Source organism: Cibotium barometz, chromosome 41 (assembly GCF_041138505.1).
Source record: "Cibotium barometz isolate CiBa-2024 chromosome 41, ASM4113850v1, whole genome shotgun sequence".
NCBI lineage: Eukaryota > Viridiplantae > Streptophyta > Polypodiopsida > Cyatheales > Cibotiaceae > Cibotium > Cibotium barometz.
In genome coordinates this window covers 43,949,736-43,966,008 of record NC_141086.1, presented here as the reverse complement: position 1 = coordinate 43,966,008, position 16,273 = coordinate 43,949,736, and the positions used below count along the sequence as shown (strand labels likewise).

At 39.6% G+C, this 16,273-nt stretch overlaps 1 pseudogene; it reads right to left on the bottom strand.

The window, feature by feature from the left end:
• Positions 1–8,841: 8,841 nt before the first annotated feature.
• LOC147614975 (putative germin-like protein 8-1 pseudogene) lies at positions 8,842–9,546 on the bottom strand (annotated as a pseudogene).
• Between the last annotated feature and the right edge of the window lie 6,727 nt (positions 9,547–16,273).

Below are 16,273 nucleotides of genomic sequence, written 5' to 3'. Positions count from 1 at the left end.
GCCACAATGTTTTCATATTCTCCTTTGTCCACACTCTTAAGAAGCACTGCTAGTGCCTCATCATCCTCTACCTTCTTACCAATGGCTGCCAGTTGTTGCTTAATGCTTTTGTATTTATTCGAGTGTGTGATTAAAGGTTCACGTTCCTTCATATCAATTTTGTAGAATTGCATTAGTAGATTTATCTTTGAATTTTTTGCTTGAGTGCCAAATAATTTATTGAGTTCATCCCATGCATCTTTTGCCCATTGTATCCCTGTGATGTGGTGAATGATTTCATCATTTAAATTGAGCACAATGAGTCCTAATGCTTTCTCATTCCTGCTCTTCCATTCATTTTTCCCAATCACCTCTGGGCATTCATCTTTTCCCTCAACTAGCCCCCACAGATTTTTCCTCATGCAAATACATGGTTTTTATTTGCCATGTATAAAACTGCTCCCCACATTAAATTTAGCTATTTCTTGTGCTGTGCTCATGGTGATGTGAAGGGGCTCTTATCTCAATCCAATTCAATATTCAAGGGTAGTGTCTACCCTTTTACAACCCAAATCTAGTGTTAAATGATGATTACAACAGATTAATAAGCATAATTTCACTAAAAATTACATAAAGCCAAGGGTAAAAAATCTGTACTGAATGGTTGGAGTATCAAACCATCTCTGAATTGTAATCTAAAGTTATAGGGATCTGTATCAGATATCCAATTGTAAATTTGAGCCCTCAAATAAACCAAAATACAATGATTAGTATTGATTAATCATTGATTAGTAAAATAATCCCCTGTTTTTGTGTGCAAAAAATAGAGTGTGCGGGGAGGCTAGATTTGGGCCTTAGAGTTCAAATGAGCTCAGTTTCTTTCAAAGGAATCAATAGCCGTTAGTCTAGTAGAGGATCAAGCCAAGAAAAAAAAGATTTGACCAAACATTGAATGCTTAATCTCTGTTTTACCAAAGTCACTTGAAGATTTAATACAGAGCTTGATGCCACTTCTCCTCCTTGAGGAATTTCACAAATCTGACATCACCAGCATGTAGAGTACCCTTGGAATCCCGTAAGGTCAAGAGGAATTAGACCAATTCCTTCTGTGGAAGAGTAGATTTGCAAATTGATTTAGAAAATTGTCGCTTAAAAAATCATGAATTTCGGCAGCTTCTCTCGCAGCAGTTTGACGAATTGATTTGATAAGCTGATGCATGGGGAGTGTATCTAGATGAGGCTAGAATCTTGAAGCCTATTGTTAAGGCTGGAGAGAGAGGGAGCTCCTCCACCAGCTGGGGGTGCAAAGAATGGTTGAAAAGAGGCTAAAAAAGTGATTATCTCTTAAACCTAATTAATTGGATGATTAGCAAGATACTAAGATCATAAATTGGATGGATTCTAAGCTAGGCTATGATACCATGTTAAAATGCAAGCAAAGTGATGAGCTATGGTGGATCCAATTTAAGAATCAACATCATTAGCAAAGTGATTAGATGAGAATTAAGATAAGATTAGTGAGCAATTAATTGATAGCTTAATGTAGGCATGGATACTCAAAAACCAGCCAATACTCATTAGGCCAATGCCTCAATTTGTAGAGTTTACATCCACCAGATTCCAAGCATCTAATTCCACTGATCTCTCCTTGATTCACTTCACCACTTTTGCTTGATTCTCTCCACCTCTTCACTTTTTCTTGATTCTCTCCACCTCTTCACTTTTCCTAGAATATCTCCACACATCCTAGAACTTCTCATGCTACCCTTTATTCTCTCCCAGTAGATACCTCTCACCTTTTCACTACTTCTCACTCATTTACAGACTCTCTTCTATAGCCTCTTGCTAAGGGCTTGTACTCGCACACACTTATTCACTTGTATATTTCAACAAGAATCCTCTCATCAAGATCTTTCCAATGATATGTTACATGATATAGTTTTGAGGTACTATGGATAGAGTTATCCATGGTCCCCCTTTTTCGTAATAGAATGATGAGTTGCCATTTCTTAGAGGGCCCAAAAATGAGCACATTTTCCCTAATGTGGCAATAATAGCATGTCCGGAATGTCCTTGGCCTCTTATTGAAGAAAAATTTATGCAACCTTTGTTCCCAAAACTTCCCAATCCAGGTGTTCTTTCCACTCCCTCTATGTGGTTCACCATAGGAGCTCTATTTTTCATGTTGTATGTGTAGTTCCAGGTAATGTGGTTATACATGTTACAAATTGAACAAGTTGGAGGTACAGTGCATTATTCTTTGAGGTGGCCTTCTTGTTTTCATTGTGAGCAGAACACATTTTTCTAGAAATATGCTTCTTTTCCCTTTTTCATTTCTTCCACTAGCTGCTTTACCTATTGCATCGATTCTCCAAAACTTGCTTACAAGTACCTTTCTGGACTTCTTCAAGTTTGTCTTTCTTTTTTTCTACTACCATCAGAGTGTCTTGCAAAGAGTCGCTTGAATCATCCTCTTCGGTGGAGACGCTCTTCTTGAGCTTCCTCTTTTGTCTCCTTTCTTGGCTTCTTTTTTTTTTTTTTGGGGCCTTTTGGCTAATTCCACTAATTCCTCAAACTCTTCTTTAGTTTTTGCTTGCTTTATGCTGACTGCTGCATGAATGTTCGGCTTAAGCGCTTGGACAAACTAGTGAGCAATAATTTTCATTGAGGGCGCGTTTGCTCTGCTACTCTCTGCCACTTCCTCTATCACAGTGCTAATAACTTGAGCAATGTAAGCCCCAGTTTTGATTGAACCAGCTGAATCCACGGCACGGATGAAAGTCTCACCTCTAGGTGAAATAACCATTACATTAATTAATGGTTTTCTTTGCACATTAGACCATCCATCACTTACTATACTACATCCAGAAAGCTCTATATTGCTAAGAATAATTCTTTGTACACGTTCTTTTACCTGCGCATAACATTTCTCTAATAGATCATTTCGCATAGCATGGTACGTAGGCGGTGAAAACCCTGGTCCAAACTCACCAATTTTCTTCCATGCTCTCTTCCAATGCTCACTGTCCACCATCATCATAGCACTCCCAGAAAAGTAAATCGCTTCAGCAAGGACGAGTTGTGCATCATCGAGTCGACCTTGACGTAGGCTTTCTTGCAATGAAGTTTGACGCACGGGTATATTTCCTACGTCAAAGTTTTGCTTGCAAGAAGATGCACTGGGTAGATTACTTTCTGGCTGCATATTGCCGTTCGGGGTACAAGTAGGCGATGTAGCGGGAGTTTGATGATTAGAAGAACAGTGTTCTTGCTGCCTTGATACATTAACGGGAGGAGTGTCATGTTTTCTTGAATCTTTCTTTTGAATTTCTTCTCTTATGCGTTTGGCCACTATAGGTGCAGAGGGGTGGGTACATGACTTTTTCTTCGGTCCGCCTAAAAAGTGTTCTCTTAGTCGAGGCGCCCCACCTGATTTTACTGCATGGCATAGCTTACACTCCCAATCTATGAATCGATCACCAACGTTAATTGCATATTGCCACTCTATCCCAGGTGCCTTTTTTTTCCTGCTATTTGAAATTTGGACTCTATTGGAGGTACCACTGGATCCAACATTGTCCTCCATCTCAACAAATAGCCTATTCAACCAAGCATATAACAATGAATACACAAATGAAAAAACAACAAATCACTCACGTATAACAAAACATACATCTGCAGACAAAGTACTTCGAAACTATCTTGACAAATACAAAAGATCATCACATAACACAAAACTATTTCAAACTATCTTGCAAGGTCTTACTACAAAACTACTTCGAAACTATCATGCACATTGCACTCCCAATGAAGGATGCCTTTTGTACCCAATTAAGGATACTTTACACAATCAAAGATCTATGCTTGCCCAATACTCTAGTATAGGACAATAGACCTTCTCTAACATTCACAAAAAAAATCAAAGATCTATGCTTGCCCAATACTCTAGTATAGGACAATAGACCCTTGTCTACTCTAAACTATATCAAGTATCAAGAACCAATACAAGCCCCTAAGCAGGACTCTTGGCTCCATCAAACCATTCATAAAGCAGAATGAGGTAGATTACGTACGTGGCTCAAATGCAAAGCTGAATGACTCCAAATTTGTCCCTAAATCTCCGCAAGTATTAGCTACGAACCACACCCTGCCCCCAGTTCAAAGAACTAAGGACGAGTGGCCCAATAGCCTTAGGAGTGCCTACAAGGAAAGACGACAGCCCCTAAAATAAGGACGTTCTTCCCAAGAGGACACTTCTAGCAACTCGAGAGCTCTACAAGTACTTTGAGGAGAGATATCGCGCCCCCAAAACAAGGACTATCTTCCCAAAAGTTGTACGACGGGTGTCGGGCAGTGTTTATATACAGAATAATATCCCGCCGGTTTTTTTCTTTTCCCGGAGGGCCCGCCGGGCTTTTAGCTTTCCCACAATGTGCACCATGGTTTACTAAAGATTATTTTTGATAGAGAGATAAAATTTTGTAGTGACTTTTGGAATACTTTATTTGATTAGATTTGAACAAAACTTTACTTTTATACTGCTTTTCATCCTAAATCTAATGGACAAATCGAAGTAACAAATAGAAGAATTCTTGATTTGCTTAGATCATATGTTTCATCTCAACCTAAGTAGTGGAATAAGTATTTACATATTTTACAATTTGCATATAATAACTGTCCTCATACTACTACTAAGAAAGCACAATTTGAGATAGTCTATGGTAAGGCTTTGCCAACTCCTATGACTAGACTTTTGTATTCTGCAAATTCTTTTGTTAGAGACTTTGACCAAATTCATGAGTTAGTAAAATTATAAATTCAAAAAACTCAAGAAAAATACATGAAGTACGCAAATCATAAAAACGCAAACATGTCATCTTTATGAAGGTGATTATGTACTTCTTCAGATTGAGAAAAGGAGAGTTAAGTCTATAGATACCAATCCTATAGTAAAACTAGCTCCTATATTTTATGGACCTTTCAAGATGATTGCAAAAATAAATGATAATACATATAAGTTGGAGAAAATTCTAATTGGCATATCCATAATTCTTTTCATATTAGTCTTTTGAGACCTTTTAGAGGGCCTCTACCTTCTCATCCTACATTAGAAAAACCTCTTAAATTGGTAGATGAAGAATAACATCTTATGCCTGAGTCTATCGTTGACATGAGACCATCACTACATGCAGCATAGGCAACACTTATGTGTTAAGTATCTTATGACTTTCAAGAATTATCCTATTGAAGATACCAAATGGATGCCATAAAATTCTTTCTATTCTTACCAAAATCTCATCTATTCTTACCATCCATGCAACTAAGGTCAATTTTGCATCCTGAGCAAGAGGTAATGTTGTGGTCATAACCTCTATGGGGATGCCCATTATTTTATTTCCAGATATTTTATTTTGGATGCGTCTTTTATTTATATCATTTACCACGATTAATGTGTTTAATCAATTGTGTGTGTCGGTATGATATGGTAAAGATTAATGAATTTAATCACGTGTGTGCACTTACTAATATTATTTTGGATGTCGGTGATGATTGAGTGGTGGATTATGTATTAATCATGGGTGGAACATGTGTTGGACCACTATGAGATATTTTGCAAGACATGTGAACACCTATTATGGTTTCATATTTTGGGATTAATATTTTTATAAGGCTAAGGCCTCAAAGCTTTGTACACACCAATTAATATTTATACTTTTGGTAGGCCCAAGACTTTATAATTCTAGCTTGCTATATTTTTTGTAGAGCTTTTAAGCTCAAAAACTAAAAAATATTTTTGCTTTATTTTTGGAGTTATCTTTTGAAAAGAAATCTTTTTCTAATACATATAAATATGGGTGAGTAGTACAAGGGCCACACTCATCCAAGGGAGATTCAACCCAATCTTGTGTTGATGGTGATCTCTTTCTTATTCTCTATCTCTCTTGTTTATTATTTTTTTTAAATTATGATTTATGCTTTTAATTTGTGCAAGTATATGTTATGCTCTAATTTTATGCTTGAGATTTAGAGTTTTTTGTTCAAGTGTCATAAAGGTCTTGACAATTGGCAGAACTAATCATGTGGAAAAAGATTGGTATTTTAAGAAGAAAGCACAAGCCACATTGCAGATGGCAAACGGCACTGTCAAAGGTGGGAGATCATCAACAACATTGCGGCATGACACATTTGGTGGGCATGATGTGCTATTGAGGGGACACTCACCCCCCAATGGAGTCCATCTGTACCATATGGACATATATCATTCATACCCTCTATGGTGAGTGGGGGAAGCTTCAGGGAGATTTGGACCATATGCAAAGATGTTGAGGGGCTTTCCTTTGCATTTGGCAACAGAGCCCCTTCCTCTTGGATAGTTCCAGTTTTCTCACTTGGCATTATAGGCCACTGGTTTGTCTTCCAACACCCCCCTCTTTATATGAGCTAGTTCCCTTTGAGAGTGGCTAGCTAGTGAGGGAACTACCCTCACCAGTTTTTCCCCTCCTTTGGAGGTTCTAGCATGTACTTAAGCCTATTTACTAGTTTTTCATTTAACTTCTCAAGGAAAAAAATATTTCTTTCCATAATCTTTTTGCCCAAAAGTCATAATCAATTCCTCAAATAAAAAATATGTGTTTCTTAGTTTAAAATAATCACAATAATTTACGATTGGAGTTATAAAACTCTTATATTCAGAGGTCCATTTCATTATCAACCAAGAGCTTCAAAACTTAATGAATTGTTTTAATGTAAGGGCTACCATGTATTTATCTTTCATGTATTCCCATATTTTTAAGGATTTTGGTTGTCCACCATCAGAAAGCATTAGTTGCCTTCATAATCCATCGTAAGACAAATAACTAAATAGAAGATGAATACATATAGAGTTTATTATTATGTCCTATTAGGTCTTTGAATGCACACGATATGATATATATATGAAGTGTGATTGGCCTAGGTAACTCCCCAACATCTTTTCCATTCTAGTTCTAGATTGTATAAAAGAATAAACACCATTTTATGTTTGACAGCATGGATGGTGGTATACTAAGTCTATTCTGCCAACAAATAATAGGTACATGGGATATTGGGGAAAACCATCACCATAGTGATTATCATTACACATCGCGCTATTGTAATAAAGGTGGGTGCTTGTGTATTAGCACATGGGCAGTCCTTTTGATTACTCTATTGTAATAAAGGTCAATGTTTATCTATTAGCATGGGGCAGCCCCTTCCACCCCTTTCTTGAGGGTCACCTATGACTAGAAATTATAAAGTTCCTTGATATTCTAGCAATATTATCTAGATACAGACAAGCTTTAATAGAAAATTTATGTGTGTGTGTGTGTGTGGGGAGGGAGAGAGAGAGAGAGAGAGAGAGAGAGAGAGAGAGAGAGAGAGAGAGAGAGAGAGAGAGAGAGAGAGAGAGAGAGAGTATGGGTCTCCATATGTATGACCATGCTCTTATAAATTCTCGCCCTTATTAGTTTATGTGGCTTCATCTTATTTTTTTTAAATATAAAAAAGACCTAAAGGCCTTTCAAATGAGGTAGTTCATGTAAAATAAAATATCAAATCATGTTTGTCTTGTTTAATGAGGAGGGAATCAAATCTAGTTATATACATTGCTTCAAATGTGTTCCTAGGAGGTAGAAAAAAATATTGAACTTTTATAGGTGCTACTTGCTATGATAATTAATTTCATCACTACCATACTCCTTAATCTTAATATTAAACTCCAAGGATATAAATTTTTTTACATAATACATGAGCTCTATTTCTTCAAAAAGTTTAGAGGATATTGTTCTTAGCATTAACCTTGAGTAAACTTACACATAAGCCTTTTAATTTAGTATTTTCTTTTTTGTTTCTTAATCTATGCAGATGGTTTATCTTATTCATATTGGTTCTTGATTGTGTTTATTGTGTGCATGTGTGACAAAGATATATATAATTTTCTCTCCTTTGATCAATTTACACAAAATTTAAAGTTAGGAGCATAGAAAAAATAGTATCAAGCTAGACTTGAACAAATAGAATCCTTCCTTTGATGCATCCAAGCCTTGCTTGGATGCAAGAGGTAAGAACAATATTATTCTTGCAAATATATCATTGAAGCATTCATATTACAGCAACTTCATTTTTTTAAAAATAATTTGGAAACAATAAGACTTTGCATACATTAGCACAAATTATGAAGAGCTTTAAGCTGTATACATCTTAAAAGGATAGTAGTTAATACATGATGAAGAGCTTTTATCTATACATATATTCCAATAATCTCAATAGCAACTAAAATATTCTCAATATTAACTAATATGGAGCAAGAAGGAGGCTATGGAGGAGAAAACCCCCAAGGGCTTTACGATTGAGCCTATTCTGGTAGCCAATTTGGAGCTTGGATACCATATTAGATGGGATCAGTCATCTTTTGTGTGGGAGGATGAGAGGTGGGACCACATTTGTGGGGTGGTAAATAATGAAGAGCTCTACTAGTGCTAGGATTGGGGATGCAACATGAGAAGAGTATGGGGGTGCCATGTTCTCCCTTTTTTTTTTTTCTGTTGAGAACTGAACTAGTCCTTTGGTATGTGTAAAAGGACGACTCTTGTACATGTTCTCCCTTTTTTTTTTTCTGTTGAGAACTGAACTAGTCCTTTGGTATGTGTAAAAGGACGACTCTTGTACATGTTGATGGATAGCATAGTAATATAAATAATTGTTTTCCCCAAAAAAGAAAAAAATACATTTATTTTACGAATGGCTAATTTGTGATCATGTTGTAAGGTATAACGCCATGCTCCTACGAGTACTTTTGATCTCTCTTCTTAATTAGACTTTAGGGTAATAAAAGGAGGAGCATCAGAGTGTGGTGATGACGCTTTTGCGGAGGTAGGCGACCTTGTCCGCAGAAATGCCGAATGCTTTTGCGATGATCTCGTCGGGGATGTTAGGGTAGGAGGCGAAGAGAGCTCTGGGAATCTGCGTGAGGCCGGGGTTCTGGCTGTTGAAGCTGGAAAAGGCGACGGCGCCGTCGTAGAGGTCGGAGTTGTACTGGAAGTGCATGAGACCGCGCGGGAAGACGAAGATGTCGCCGGCGTAGATGGTGGTTTTGTAGAGGGTCATATTGTTGGGGTTCGAGTTAACGAAGCCTACCACAAGGGTGCCCCAGAGCAGATGAAAGAGCTCGGAGGAGCGTGGGTGCATGTGTGGCGGGTTCACGCCGCCGGGCTTGAAGTCCAGCCGGACAAGCGAGAGGCCCAGCGTGTTGAGGCCCGGGAAGGTCGTCACATCGGCCGGCTGGAGCGCCAGACCCGCGTTGCTGAAGTTGCCGGAGCGCCGCAGAACCTTCGACCGGAAGTCCTCCGCCTGCACCTCCTCCGGCGAGATGCACACGAAGCCGTTGACGGGGAATTTCCTCGACCGGTTCAGGTCGGCCACGCAGAAGTCCTGCAGAGGGTCCGGGTCCGCGGCGCTCGCAAGCTGCCGCTGGCTCAGCATGAAGCAGCTGCTGCTAACGAGCAGCAGCACCAACCAGGTGATCGGAAGGCGGCACGTACAAGCCATCTGCTCCAAGCGTTGGTAGTGTGGATCGGCCCTCCTCTCTTATAGTAGCTGGGCTAGACACTCTCCTCTACTCTAAGCAATGCCAATACGAGTATCGTGACTTACTGTAGCTAACTAACAGCGTGACACTGTGGGGTGACTTCAACTTTCGGTTAATGTGGGAAAGTAACAAATGCAAATATCGTGTATTGTCAAAAGTAATAAGTGACCAGTTTAATAGAAATAAATAGTGCACTGTCTATATTTTCTAAAAGAAATTTGGTGACTATTAGAAGGGTGCAAAGTACGCCTTGAGGACCCCCCATATCCTCTACAAAACGAGGACAAGGTAATTATCCTGGTACCTCCAGGTTACAAGCCGCCCCCATCAACCACTAGAACAAGCGCTAGATGTTAAGCACTCTCTGTATTTTACCATCAAAATGCCCCAAAATGAGCTAATGCCCGTCAAAAAGTAACCTTGCATATACTTTCAGCGGCCTCATCGATCAAAGGGGACTATTCAATTATTCAAGTGTGTGTGTGAGATAGATTATTTCTCCTTGTTGCCTTGTTTCTCTAAGATCCTTTAAAAGCCTACTTTTGAAAACTTTTTTTGTTTAAGACTTTTTGAAGGTTCTATTTAGCCAAGATTCCAACTATTGGTAGGCCCCAGGTAGTCCCTTCGTTTACAAAAGCAAATAGGAAACTGGTCATTTGTCCCCTTTGCTCGAAAAATTGTGGAAGGTTCCACGGTTCCCAACGCTACTTCGTATGTTGACAAACTGGACTTAGGAGCCTTTGATACCCTCGTCACTCTCTACGACGGGGTCATAAAGGAAGCAGAGGCGTGGGGTCTATGACGGGGAACTGGGCAACGTTGCTGTGCGATGGAAGGAGGGCCGTCAGATGGCCGATTAAGGATTTGGGGCGTGGTTTACTTTTTGGGTAAACCAGGGCACAACACCAACAGCGGGGCGTGTGGCGGGCATGCAAACTGTTGCATCACCAAGACGTTTTGCGCGCGAGGCGTCTCAGGCAAGGCAGGTTTGAATCACCAGGTAAACCAAGGGCCCAAACCTCATGCTTTGTCTAGTATAGTTGGCTGTGTTGCGAGAGGGTCTGTTGTAGTTGGCTGCTGCAAGAGGATTTGCATCTTGACATTGAAGCGTCCCCTTCTTGTTGGCATGTAAAAGGTGCGCAACGGGCTGCTCGCTTTTCTCCATCTTTAGAACTCGACATTAGTGATTCTCAATCTGTGCTCTGAGGAGTCAACCAAGTAGGGCCCTAAGGCCCCAAATCACATTCAGTGTGTTTTTGAGGTCTTTATTGAATGCAATATGGTTAGCGATCACACCACACGTTAATCAACACAATTAGGAATCCTGTAAGCTATAAAGAAATGCATGTCACAAGTTTAGGACACCTTGGAAGGGCATTTCATAGCACAAATTCTACCTTGAATTTCACATATGCATTGGGACATAACCCATGCTTGCATCTTGTATGCCAAATCCGTTGCCCACACATAAGCGCAACAAGTGCTTTACAAGACCCCTTCTCATGCTTGTGGATTCAAGGAGAAATGCATTTCCATGGGTAGATACTGACCAAGGGCTGACATCAAGTTATAATGTATCCACAAAATACTCAATGTTTGGCTTCTTGGCTATCCTTAACTATGACAATGTCAAAGGTCTGCCCTTACAAGCATGCATCATGACGATTGGGGAGTCTGAGAGATGTCTAATTGGGATTCTGGATAGTTGATTGGAGGGGCAAGATGATTATCAGGAGTTGGTTTTATACAAGGGGTTGTGTAGAGGTTTAGGTAGGGCCTCAAGAGTCTTTTCCCTATGTCTTGGCACATGGCTTGGTTTAATTTGCACAGGTGGGCTTTCCAAGCTTACCCTGCCATGTCCTTCGTTTATTGTGAGCAGTAGGGGTCCCGAAACTTGCTTGCTTTGCACTATGTCGTGGTTTTTAAAATGCCATGTGTCATGGTTTACTATGCATAGTAGGAGCCTCCAAGATTTCTTTAACCCGGTCTTGGTTTACTATGCAGGGTCAAATTTGCATCTTGTTGTGTCCTGCTTTACTTTGCATAGGTACCAAGCTCACAAACTTCATTTACCCTAGCGTGGTTGCCCTGGTTTACTGTGCAAAGGTCAAAGAAGGAGCCCCCCAAGATTGCTTGCTTTTCCTTGCCCTAGTTCACTATTCACAGGTTTAGGACCACAAGAGTATATTGTTTCTTGTTTGTAAGGCATAGAAAAATGTATATAGTTGACAAAGGATAAAAAACTCATAGTGGACATTGCCTAATAGGGGTTTATTTTATATATGGTGTGGGTAAGACAAGTGAGGGCATTGATGACATTCATTGAACATGCATTCAAGGAGGAAATAGTAGATGAGACACAGATGGAGCCTATATAGAATTTAGGAGAGGTCAAAGAAGGGAAATGCCCAATGGAAGAGAAAATAGGTGAGAGAAAAAAAACATATACTTGTTTAGATACGGTAGGGCTAAGACGACGCAAGAAGCAGATTGGTGTAGTTGAGGAAGTAATACATGGGCCCTTGAATAAGGAGCCTACAAAGAATTTGGGGGAGGTCAAAGAAGGAAAAGCTGCTATGAAGAGGTGAAAAGGTGAGAGCAAAGAATCATATAATGCTCCTATCCCTAATCTTGGTTACTTTCCTGCGTGTCATGGTTTTTCAAATGCCATGTGTCATGGTTGGATGTGCACTGCAGGAGTCCTGGTTTACTGTGTAGGAGGGTGGCTCTTAGGCTTCCTGTGTCTTGGTTTTCTGTGCATAGGTTTAGGGCCACAAAGTTGACATTGCACTTCTTTGCTTGCTTTGTTTTAGATATGACATGACTAAGACAACGTAAGAATCTGATGGAAGATGAGGAAACCGTACACGAGCCCTTGAAAATGGAGCATGCAGAGAATTCAGGGGAGGTCAAAGGGAAACCTCCTATAAAAGGGAAAACAGGTGAGAGCAAAGAGGTCAAAGGGAAACCTCCTATAAAAGGGAAAACAGGTGAGAGCAAAGAGGCATGTAGTTCCCCCCTATCCCCAATCTTGGCTGCTTTGCAATGTGCTATGTTTTTTGAAGTGCCATGTGTCATGGTTTACTCTGCAGAACCTAGGACACTTGCTTTGCCCTTTGTGGTGGTTTTCTATTTGTCTTGTCTTGTTTTGAAGATGCTTAGGGCCACAAAGTTGACATTGCATTATAGGGTTTACTGGGGATTAATATTGTGCTTTGCGCTACTTTCCATGTTTTGTTTTAAATACGACAGGGCTAAGACGGTGCAAGAAGCAGATTGGTGTAGATGAGGAAGCAGTACATGAGCCCTTGAATAAGGAGCCTACACAAAGAATTTGGGGGAGGTCAAAGAAGGGAAAGATGCTATGAAGGGGGAAAAGGTGAGAGAAAAGAATCATGTAATGCTCCTATCCCCAATCTTGGTTGCTTTCCTGCACGTCGTGGTTTTTCAAATGCCAATGATGTGGCATGGTTGGTTGTGCAGTGTAGAAGTCCTGGTTTACTTTGTAGGGTGACTCTTAGGTTTTCTGTGCAGTGTTATGTCCTGGTTTACTGTGGTGTGGCATGGTTGTGCAGTGTAGAAGTCCTGGTTTACTGTGCTGTGTCCTGGTCTTCTGTGCACAGGTCTAGGGCCAAAAAGTTGACATTGCACTTCTTTGCTTGCTTTTCCTTGTGCCCTCGTTTACTTTTCACATGTTTAGGAGGTGCCAAAGGGTTATTGGCAACCTGCCCTAGTTTACTGTACACAGTGTTTTCTGGTTTACTATGCCCTGGTTTACTGCCTAACATAGACTTGCTTTGTCTTAGAAATGGCACCACAAAGACGAGTCAAGAAATGGCTCAAAGATACTACAAAGAAGGTAATAGTACATGCTACACACAGGAGGTAACAATAGAAGATGCACAAGTGGATCCTTTGGTGAAATCAAGGGTTGCCAAAGAAGGTATAAAGGGGGAAACAGCTGAGGGTAGAGATGGTGCACAAAAGCGCGATGAATGAGTCAAGAAACGGCTGGATTATGCCAAAGAGGAGCAAAAAGTAGATGAGGCAAAAAGTAGATGAGGCAAAAAAGGAGCCTCCAAAGACATCAGGGGAGGTAAAAGAAGGGGAATCTCCCATGAGGAGGAAATTACCGATCAAGTGGCAAAAGAAGGTGACTTTTGAGAGGGAGCATCAAGAGATGGACAAATATTCAGAGGACAAAGCTGATGAGTCTGGCAAGAATAAAGAGTTAGAATTGAAAGGCTTACAAATAGGGGAGGACAACCCTCCTTTGAGTGAACAAATTGAAGTGATGGTTAAGCAATCATTGGAGCAAATAATGGCATGAAATATGAAGGAGCTATTTAATCATGAAGTCATTGAGGTATGCAATCATCTATTCTACTCTGCATTACATCCTTTTTAATTTGTTTAGTTTTGTTTATGATAGTGAATGCAAACTTTGAATGTGTAGGGTCAATGTCCTTATAACAAAGTTCAGTTGGAGGATGGGAGGGCAGCCCTCCTTTGCTGAGAAAATGAGCATTTCCCATCACGTGATCTGCACTATTTAAAAGGAGCTCTCATGGAGCAACATCTAAAAGCCAAGCATGGCATTGTCATGGATGTGCCAAAGCAAAAGATGGGGTGGCCGTGTAAGGAGGAGAGAATGGTTTTCAATCCCGAGGAGTCGTTGAAGCGGTCAAAGGAGCGTTTCTTGGATGCCCACAACAAATTTGCAAACAACTACAAGAAGTTTGAAAAAGGGCAGTATGCAAAGGCTCAATACTGTTGGGACTTTGTTCCACATACAAGTTAGACGGGGTCAAAGGAGCTATTTGTTGAGCAGTTTGTGAAAAAGGCAATGGAAAAATACATGGCAAATAAGTCTGTGAAGATGCGGTGGATTGAATTCAAAATGAACGAATGCTATGCAAAGCACGTAAGAGAACAAACCATTTCATCTTCATGCTTTGTGTGTATGTGTGTGTGTAAATGCAGAGGTTTCTCAAATCTAAAATTGTAGCTATGCTAAGCGTCAGATTAATACGACTACATGCATGGTTTATCGGATGGCTAGTCTATCTTAAGTTCTTGCCTCTGCTTGTTTCGTTTTTTCCAGAAAAGGACATAGAGCCTTTTGAGTTCATCCAATGTGGATGAGGATTATGTTGGAGCTATATATATCACACCCTAACTTGACCTAGATCTTACCTATACAAACTCATAAATCAATATGAACTAGTCTTTTGGGAGCGTATATGGTGTAACTCTCTTCCTCCTAACTTGACCTAGATCTTACCTATACAAACTTGACCTAGATCTTACCTATATATACAAACTCATAATCAATATGAACTAGTCTTTTGGGAGCGTATATGGTGTAACTCTCTTCCTCCTTCTGTCTCTCTGAGTTACTCTGCCCCTATCTCTTCGTGTTCATGTATTTATAACATGGTATTAGAGTATTATCAATCTTGCTATTGTGAAGAGAAGAGAAGGGAGGTATTAATTGTGTTAATTCCATTTATGTACATGTTCTATGTTTCATTCAATCTCTTATTCATGTTTTGTAGAATTCCAGTGTTTAATCACTGCTAACAAGTTTATGCAGGTCCTTGGATGGTCGATCTGGACCACCCTATCTTATCCTAATTGGAATTGTATTATAGAAATGCAATTGGTACGAAAATAGTGTCGCAAGCTTTCTATAGAGTCAATTGGTTTGTCAATCTGATATTCCTATCAAAAGTTATGTCATTTCAGATAAACAACACTTAAAATAGGAAAGCACGCAACATATAGCTTGTGCGGTAAATTTTGAGTATTTGTTCGGCTTCATCGGAGTTCGGAGTTAAAAGTTACGGTGTTTTTCGTGCAACAGACTTTTGCTCATTTTTCGTGTGCTACATGCTCTTCATGTTTTAATCCAAAAATAGCCAATTTTTGGGCTTATCCACATCTCAAAATAGCAATGCGCCAACTATTTTGGAGTTACTCTCTTATTGCATATCACGTTTTGTCTATTTTCGGGTACGACTTTTCATCGCCACTTGCTTTTCGTAACTCGTAAATCACGTTCTATATTTGACGAGTTCATTGCCACTCGCTTTTCGTGCACGTATCTCATATAACTTTAAGGGTCCTCCTTGTTTATGTTCTCATTTCATAGTCTGTAAATGATGTGATCTCATTCTATACATATTCTCACAATCCGAGATGGCAGCTTCTATTGTTGTTAATGGTTTTCCATTTGGTCAATGATCTATTTCCCTGTTTCAAGGTCAAGGATTTCTCGGATGATGGAAGGCCAAGATGATGTTGATACTTGAAGGTGACGATCTTTCTAATATTTTTTTGGGAAATCTTGTCTTGATCCAGAATAGGATAACGCTCTTATTCCTGTTGGTCCTATTTTTGAGCAATGGAAAACTTATTACTCGAATTAGATCCGTTGTGATAAAGATGCTCGTCGATATATCTTATCTGCTCTTCATGATTCTCTTATGCTGGATGTATTCAATCTTCCTACTTCTCATGATATATGGCAGTATCTTCTTACTACTTTTGAGAAGAAATCGGTTACAAATATTCTTTATCTTCGTAATCTCCTAAACAATTTACAATACAAAATCGGTACTCCTATGACTTCGCATATTGAATCCTTCAAAGACATTGTCATCAACTTGTTGGTGCTTCTATTGC